This window comes from Myotis davidii, unplaced genomic scaffold, assembly GCF_000327345.1.
Source record: "Myotis davidii unplaced genomic scaffold, ASM32734v1 scaffold142, whole genome shotgun sequence".
NCBI lineage: Eukaryota > Metazoa > Chordata > Mammalia > Chiroptera > Vespertilionidae > Myotis > Myotis davidii.
In genome coordinates, this window is record NW_006294400.1 from 3695438 (window position 1) to 3703828 (window position 8391).

At 37.9% G+C, this 8391-nt stretch overlaps 1 protein-coding gene and 1 pseudogene across 2 annotated transcripts in view; both read left to right on the forward strand.

Annotated features, from left to right (window-relative positions):
* The window catches only part of NR6A1 (nuclear receptor subfamily 6 group A member 1), a 57405-nt gene that overhangs the window by 10767 nt on the left and 38247 nt on the right, over positions 1-8391 (forward strand). The gene's annotated exons all lie outside the window — the stretch shown is intronic.
* On the forward strand, positions 3507-4066 carry LOC102753891 (annotated as a pseudogene).

The following is an 8391-nucleotide window of genomic DNA, read 5'->3' on the forward strand; positions in this document are numbered from 1 at the left end:
TGAACTCTATATCCCGCAGTATGCTTTCCTCCATTTCTGTCATTTGTGTCCTGTTTCTTTGTCTCCGCATTTTTTATGCTTTCTTGGTGCACCCCCTAGTGGTCTTTGTGCACTGTCTTGTTGTAGTTAAGCCTTGATTGTTGTTGGTAACACTGGGGGGATTTGACCTCCAGGCCAATTGGCTGTGAGAATCGTATATAACCTTTCGAAGCTGGCTTTTTTCACTCACTATAGTGCCTTTGAGATTCATCCAAATTGTTACATATATCAACAATTAGTTGTTTTTTAAAAAAATTGATGAGTAGTATTCCCTTGTATGTTTGCTGATCCATTCAGCTCTGAAGGACATTTTGTTTATTTTCAATTTGGGGGGGGGGGGGAATATGAATAGACCTGCCATAAATGTTCATGTACAAATATGTGTGTGAACCTAAGTTTTCATTTTTTATGTTAAATACCTGGGATGAACTTGATGGGTCATATGGTAAGTATATCTTTATAAGAATCTGTCCATTTTATATTCTTCCTTGCAATGCTCTGAATCTTCAACATCCCTTGGTATTATCATTTAAAAATTTTAGCCATTCTAATGTGTAGTGGTATCTCATTTCTCTAATGGCTAATGATGTTAAATGTCTTTTCATATGCTTCTTTGCCAGCCACATAACCTCTTTGGTGAAGTGTCCAAGTTTTAAAAACTTTTTAGTTGGTTTGTGTGTTTTTTAATTACTGAATTTTGGGAGTTTTGTGAGTGTTCTGGATATAGATCCTTTTTTGGATGAGTTTTCTTTACGAAAGTTAGAGGACTGAAAAGAGAAAAGGGATACAATCTATAGTTATTAAAATGTTTTGCTTATATTTCTAGGTAATTCTCAGATCTTTTACAATTCTCAGCCTTCTTTAATAGCCACCCTTTACTTTCTGGTGCAGGGTGCTTTCCCACAATTCTACAATGCGGTATATGACTAGAAATGTTAAACATCTGAATTGATGTATTATGATTGAGCCCTCTGTAATCCTCTACTTAGTTATGAATTGCTCTTTGACAGTGAGAAAGGAATCTTTCCAGCGTCTGGCATAGTGAGCGGAGGAAGGGAAGAATTAGACGAGGTCAAAGAATTAGGCTAGGATATACTGGGCAAAATGAGCATAGGTAAATATGGGACTCGGCAACCTCCCTCAACCACATAGAACTACAACTGAAATACAGAACAACCATCATTCAGAACCACCTGAAATCTAGCTCAATGGAAGAAGGGAGAATTGATAGGGTTTGCTGATGGTTTGGATGACAGAATATAGTAAAGGGATTAATGAACGATTCCTGGGTTATAGGCTTGAACATCTAATGGATATTGGTTTCAGTTAGTAAGAGGGGGCAGGTTATCCAAGAAACATGTTGATATAGGAAATAGGAGTAGAATATAAAATGATGTGTTACTTTGGTAAGTTTGAGATGGCCTGTTAGAAAGCCAAATGGAATATTAAATAGACAATTTGGATATAGAAGTCTGGAACTTAAGGGAGGTTTTGATAAACATACACTCTGTCGAATTATCACAATATAAGTGGAAAGCCAAAGTCATCTAAAGAGAGAATATGTGTAGGAAAGTGCTCCAGGGACGAACCCCTGGGGATATACCAGCATTCGGGAGTTCCAAAGAATGCTTAATAAAGGAGACCGAGAAACTAGTGGTTTGAGAGGAAGCAGGGAAACCAAGAGAGTGGTATTCTGGAAGTCAAGGGAGGAAAGTGTTTTAAAAAGGAGAAAATTAAGATGCTTGTCCAATTTCTTTCATTCATTCAGCAAACATTCCAGAGTTCTTTTATTTTATAAGATTGTATGTGCTAGTCCAACAGAATTTACATATACAGTCATGTGCCTAATAGTAACATTTTGGTCAATCACGGACTGCAGATATGATGGATGATGTTCCCATAAGATTGTGATGGAGTTGGAAAATTCTTATGTAGTAATGTCATAGACATTAAAATGTCATGGTGCAAGGCATTACATGTTGTGGTGATGCTGATGTAAAAAAAACTACTTTGCTGCCACTCATATAAAAGTACACATACAGCCGAAACCGGTTTGGCTCAGTGGATAGAGTGTCAACTTGCGGACTGAAAGGTCCCAGGTTCGATTCCGGTCAAGGGCATGTACCTGGGTTGCGGGCACATCCCCAGTAGGAGATGTGCAGGAGGCAGCTGATCGATGTTTCTCTCTCATCGATGTTTCTAACTATCTCTCTCCCTTCCTCTCTGTAAAAAATCAATAAAATATATATATATATTTAAAAGTACACATACAATCACATAGAAAAATTAATGATGTTACTGGTTTACATATTTATTATAATATACTCTTTATTGTTATTTTAGAGTGTACTCTTGTAAAAAAAAGTTTATTTACAAAAAAGTTTTCTGTATAACAATATGCCATGTTATTGTGGCAGCAGCCTCATAAATCTCATGTTTACCAAATCTCTTGTTTGTATGCTAACATGTGGTACAGGCTTTGTACCTAGAAGCAAACGGCTATACCACATGGCGTAGGTGTGTGGTACACTATACCATCTAGGTGTGTATAAGTGCACTCTATGATGTTCATATGATGAAATCACTAATGACACATTTCTTAGAAGTATATCCCTGTCTTTAAACGGTGCATGATTGTATTTTTAAGGATTTCAGTGTGATAGCTCTATAGGGATTCTGAAGGCCCATCAGTATTACGTATTGATATTAAAATTTCAGAAAGTTGCTTTGAACATCTTAACACTCATGATGAATCCACAGTATTCTTAATTTCTGCAGAGTCATCAATTTACTAGAATAGTTCGGTTTGCAAATCCATGTGATCCAGAGTAGCAGCCATTGAGTATTATAGATATAAAGGCCAAATGAAATGCAGAGACAGCTGTAATGTAGAGGTTACTTATGCAAGCATGTGGGAGTTACTTTAATTCTCTATACTTCAGTTTCTTCATCTGTAAAGTGAGGATGCGGAACTAATATATCTCTTAAGGCTCCTCTGTTTCTGAAATTTAATGACTTCATAATCCCAAACCGAATAATCAAAGAAATCACACTTGACTTAGATACATAAAAAAAATATCAACCCTCAAAGTCAGTAATGTCCTTATCATTGAAACCTTCAGTAGCCAGATCAACTTCTAATTGAGTGTCTGGTGATGGAAGCACAAAATTTTGACAGTTGGAAACTACACTAATGGAAGTCCCTGGGAGTCTCTTTGGAATAAACCCGAAGACAATTTTGCATATACATATTTCCTAAAGGATATTTTGGCAACTCTAGTTTAATTGTTTGGTATAATTGCAATCTGTGTATTTTCACCTTTCTGATGGAGGCCTATAAATTAAACTCAAAGTCATGGAAGGTATTTCTTAAAAAAGCTATGATCCCTTGGTAAAGAAATAATAACTAATCATAAGAAAATACAACTACACCTTCTGTGGGTGGCAGTGAATGTAGAGAGATTGCTATGAAGGTTTTGGGCACGCTGCCAGAGTACAAGTAGTAGGGTGCTGCTGCCCACCCCCAAGTGCCGCACACCAATCCTCTACCACATACACATCTTTGCACCTAACTGACCATGTCATCTCCAAGTCCTGTTTCTGATACTATATCTCAATTGAAGAAGATGAAGAAATCTGCAAGGGAAATTATCTACTGTGGGTAGATCTTTGAAAAATACCCCCTTTGGATGAAGAACTTGGCATCTGGCTGTGCTACAACTCTTACAGTGGCACCCACAACATGCACCCGGAGTATCAGCCTGACCGCCGCAGGTGTGGTCACGTAGTGCTACTGAGACGTGGGGGCCAGGCACCGTGCCTGCACCCACTCAATCCATATCATGAAGGAGATCTCGGCAGACTGGCAGTTTCACGATTCCAAGATCAAGTTCCCACTGCCCCACCTGATCACCAGCACAACCACACTTCACCCCCAAGAGGCCCAAAACCTTCTTTGAGATGCAGGGCCTCCCTGTCCCCTGGTCTGTCCAAATAAACTCCTTGGGAAAACCAATACAATAAAATAAAAAACAACTACATTTGTTGATCTACATTTCTAGTACACTACAAGTCTTTTGCATATTTAATCTCTTCATTCATTTTACAATCCTGTAAAATGAGTGTGTTTTTATCTTTATAGATGAGGAAACTGAAGCTCAGAGGGATTGTCATAGAGCTAAAATAGTGGCTAATGGGGATGCAAAGCTGGGGTTGCTTTTGCTTTTGACTTTATAATTATAGTAAAAATAAACAACAACAAAAAACCATCAAGGATAATTTACTGCAAAAGGTCGATAAATAAGTTGTTGTTTCTTTAACTGAAGCAGTAATCTCCAAAACCATAGGTAGATGTGAAGGGGAGCAAAGAGGCTGCTGAGGAGAGTCAGATACGTTAAGTTGCTATAAGAAGGCACTTTTCTATACCTGACTGGTAGGCAAAACCCAGTAGGTACCAGGCATGCAAGAGTTACAAGCTCACTCCGATGAATTACCACCCTTCTTCATAGGCACCCTGAACTTTGGGATATATGGGGCACATTCATACATTTCTATTTAGTCCTCATAGGAACTTTCCAGGGGGAATTACTGTCCTCATTTTACTGATGGATTTCTTGAGACAAATGGTTATGATATGATAATAGTAATATTACTATCTCAGAGTTATTGAGCATTTACCATGCGCTAGGAACTTCACATTAACTCTGTTCTCAGCACATATATTATTAACTCAATTCTCACAGCAGCCTTGTGATATAAGTACTATTGTTATCCAGCTTTTACAAAGAGGGAACAGATAGCATGGCCATGCATTTAATAAACGGAAAAGCAGATATTTGAACTCAGTTTGACTTCATAGCTTATCCTTTTAATCATTATCCTTGCAATCATTTCACAATATATTAAGTGAAGTCATTATGCTATACACCTTAAACTTATACAATGCTATATATCAATTATGTCTCAAAACTGGGGCAAAAGTATAAATACTAAAATAAAACTAAAAAAGAAAAGAAAATTTGGTATTAATAAAAATCACTGCCTTAACCGGTTTGGCTCAGTGGATAGAGCGCGTCAGCCTGCAGACTCAAGGGTCCCAGGTTCGATTCCGGTCAAGGCACTGTAGTTACCATTTTACTTTCTGGTATGCAGAAAAATGACTAGCCTGAGATCAAAAGCCTCACTGAATCCTCACCAGTATTGTGAGGTACACGAAGGGCTAGAGGAACCCTCAGATGGTTATCAGTGAATAAATGTCAAGAGGTGATTGAAGCAAGAAGCAGTAAATATTAGTGAACCAGTGTCTATACGTCCAGCTTCAAAAATACTTACTTGTTTAGAATTATAGCATGTGGGTCCAAGATATCTATTAATAACTAAATATCTATTTTTTTTTCAAAGAAAACTCTCAGACAACCAACTCTCTTTTTCCTCTTCCCAATATTAATTCAAATAGGACAAATCACAGATTTGCAGGTTCTTTCCTCCAACTGGAAAACCTAAATGCATGAGTATGAAAACTTTTTTATCACAAATAGAAACTTAATTCTTAATTCAGAAATTCCTCCTTATGAGACGGAAGGAACTAGGGATTGTGGTCAGAATTTTTATTTTCTTGCCCTACCTGTTGAGTGATGGGGTAGCATTTTCCCCAGATTCATTTCCTGTGGCTTCAGCTAATTGTAATTTGTGAATCATTTCATCATTGTTTGCAAGCCTAAGCAGTTAATGCCAGCAATATATTCTTTTGTCCTTTTTCATCTTTTATTCAGTGACCTGTAAAGATAACTCCCAATCATTTGGTTCACACTGGTCTTGTGATTTGCTCACATGTTTACATTCAACTGAAGTCATTAAAAATGTTTTTTAAATTAATCTTTATTACTGAGATTATTACAGATGTCCCTCTCCCCCCACCCCCCCCCATAGCTTCCCTCTACCCAGCTCCCACCCCACCCCAGGCCCTCACCACCCTGTTTTCTGTGTTCATAGGTAATGCATGCATGCATGTATGATCTTTGTCTAATCTCTTCCCGCATGCCCCCCAAACCCCTTTACCTGGGAGAATCGTCAGTCTGTTCCATTTCCATGCCCCTGATTCTATTCCATTCACCAGTTTATTCTGTTCATCAGATATTTTATTCATTTGATTTTTAGATTCAATTGTTGATACGTATGTATTTGTTGTCACTTTGTTGTTCTGATGTCATTTTTTAGAAATGTCTCCTGAGGAACTCATGTGTGGCCCCTGGAAATGGATTTTTATAGTGATATGTGTAGTGGACGAGAAGTTTATGATTAGAGCAGACATCCTATGATTTTTAATTATTTCTGTTAAATTCTATGTTTGCAAATAAAATTTAGAGGGTACCTGTTTCTAATTTCAATTCTGCCACACTTCCTGAGGCCTTTGCCTTCACTTCAGAGGGTGGCAACCTGTGAAACTGAGTGGAGTCAATCATTAGACTGTGCAGCTGATCAAGGAGTTGGAACCAGTAATCCAGTTGAAACAGATCCCCTTTGTTTAAATACCCGTTAGCTAGGCAAGTTCCAGATTGCCTTAAATGTCAGTATAATTTTGGTCAAGTGAGCAGCTGTGCTCTCTACTTCCTAAGTCTGGCCTTCATCACAGTCTGAAAAGCAGGTTTTGATAAAAATCAGTTTCCAAATGTAATTTGTGTAACCTAAGCCCTTGGAATGGGTAAAATGCTCTTCTTGGGGGTGGGGAAGGTATTTTTGTTAACAGCAGGACTGAGTCCAGGTATGAGAGTAAGAAGTGTTTTGGTTACAAAGCTTGATTTGTATTTAACCAAATTAAAGTAGAACTGGCCACTAATATGAAGGTACTTAGTGTTCACTCACAGGATGGTAAGAATACCTCTAGTTCTTTATTTTCGCAGATTTTGTTGTGACTCATGTTGTTTCTTTGGCTTAAAAAAAAAAGCTGCAGCACTAAGGCTCAATTTTGATTCATACCATCCTCTTCCTACACTCCACCCCCATAAAAGGTAGTTTGGTATTATGGGAAGTTTGTCTTTGGAAAAGTAGTTAAGGTTGCACCAGCTCCATCACTGGCTGATTTACTATGTATCCTTGGGTGAATCACTTTCCTTTTCTGAACCTGGGCAAGTAATTTTGTCTTTTTTTCGTTTCTTTTCTTTTTTTTCTTCTCTTCTCTCCTCCTCCTCCTCCTCCTCCTCCTCCTCCGCCCCCCAAGCCAAAGAATAGCAGCCTGTATGAGAGTCCGTTTGGGAGATGGAAGAGTGGCCTTTCTCCAAATCTTCCTTCCTTCCTTCCTTTCTTTTCTCTTTCTTTCCTTTCTTGTCCAAATTTACTTCTATTTAAAAATGCTCAAGAGACTTTAAAAAGGCCCCAAAGCCCAGAGGCATCCAGGTTTAATTTAAGATCATCCTGAGTTGGCATCTGTCCGTTTCTCCTTTTAGTATGAGGCATCAATTTGATCCTTGTTAATGAGACGCCTCGATAATTCTAGTTGGATTGTGACGATTTCTTGTGACTCCCAGTATCTATCATAAATGGCCATCAGTTTATGAACGATGAGAAATATAATACCAGAAATAATCACGAGACATCTGCAGATTCTACTTGAATATCCTTTCTGCATTTTTCTTTGCAACCAGGCCCAGTGATTATCAATTTGAGTAGTGGAGACCATGATGAGTGTCACTTGCAACGACTGGTATTAAATGCATCTCTTACAGAACAGAAACCAGCAACACCCTTCAAGATGAAACACCCTATCTATTTCTTAATAAAAATAAAATACATAAGAAAAACTAAAATGTTAAATTTTTTAACTTTTTGTTTTTGAACTTCTTTTACTTTTCAAGTAAGTTGTTATTTTGAAAGTATATCTGAATTACAGGTAATTCTTCTTAAAAGCCATTGTTCTTATGTTTATCTTTTTAAAATGCACATGAATCTCTCCTAGTTAAAAACAAAACAAAACATATGCTTAAATCTGTTGCTTCCTACAAAATGTTTATCAATCGAATGGAACAATGCTACTCAAAATATGAATTTTATTTCTTTACCACTCACCTGTTTAACCAGTGCCTAAAAGGCTCTCAGTAGTGATCTTTGAGCCTTTCTTAATCCTCACACTTTTGACCTACATTGCATTTGACACTGCTCTTTTTTTTTTTGTAAAGTACTTTTGTCCCTTATCTTTCTTATAGTCATGGTTTTTTATTTTACCTACTAGAGGCCCAGTGCACAAAATTTTGTGCACTCAGGTGGTCCCTCAGTCTGGCCTGTGCCCTCTAGCAGTCTGGGACCCCTCGCGAAATGTCTACCTGCTGGCTTAGGCCCGCTCCCCGGGGGGGATCGGGC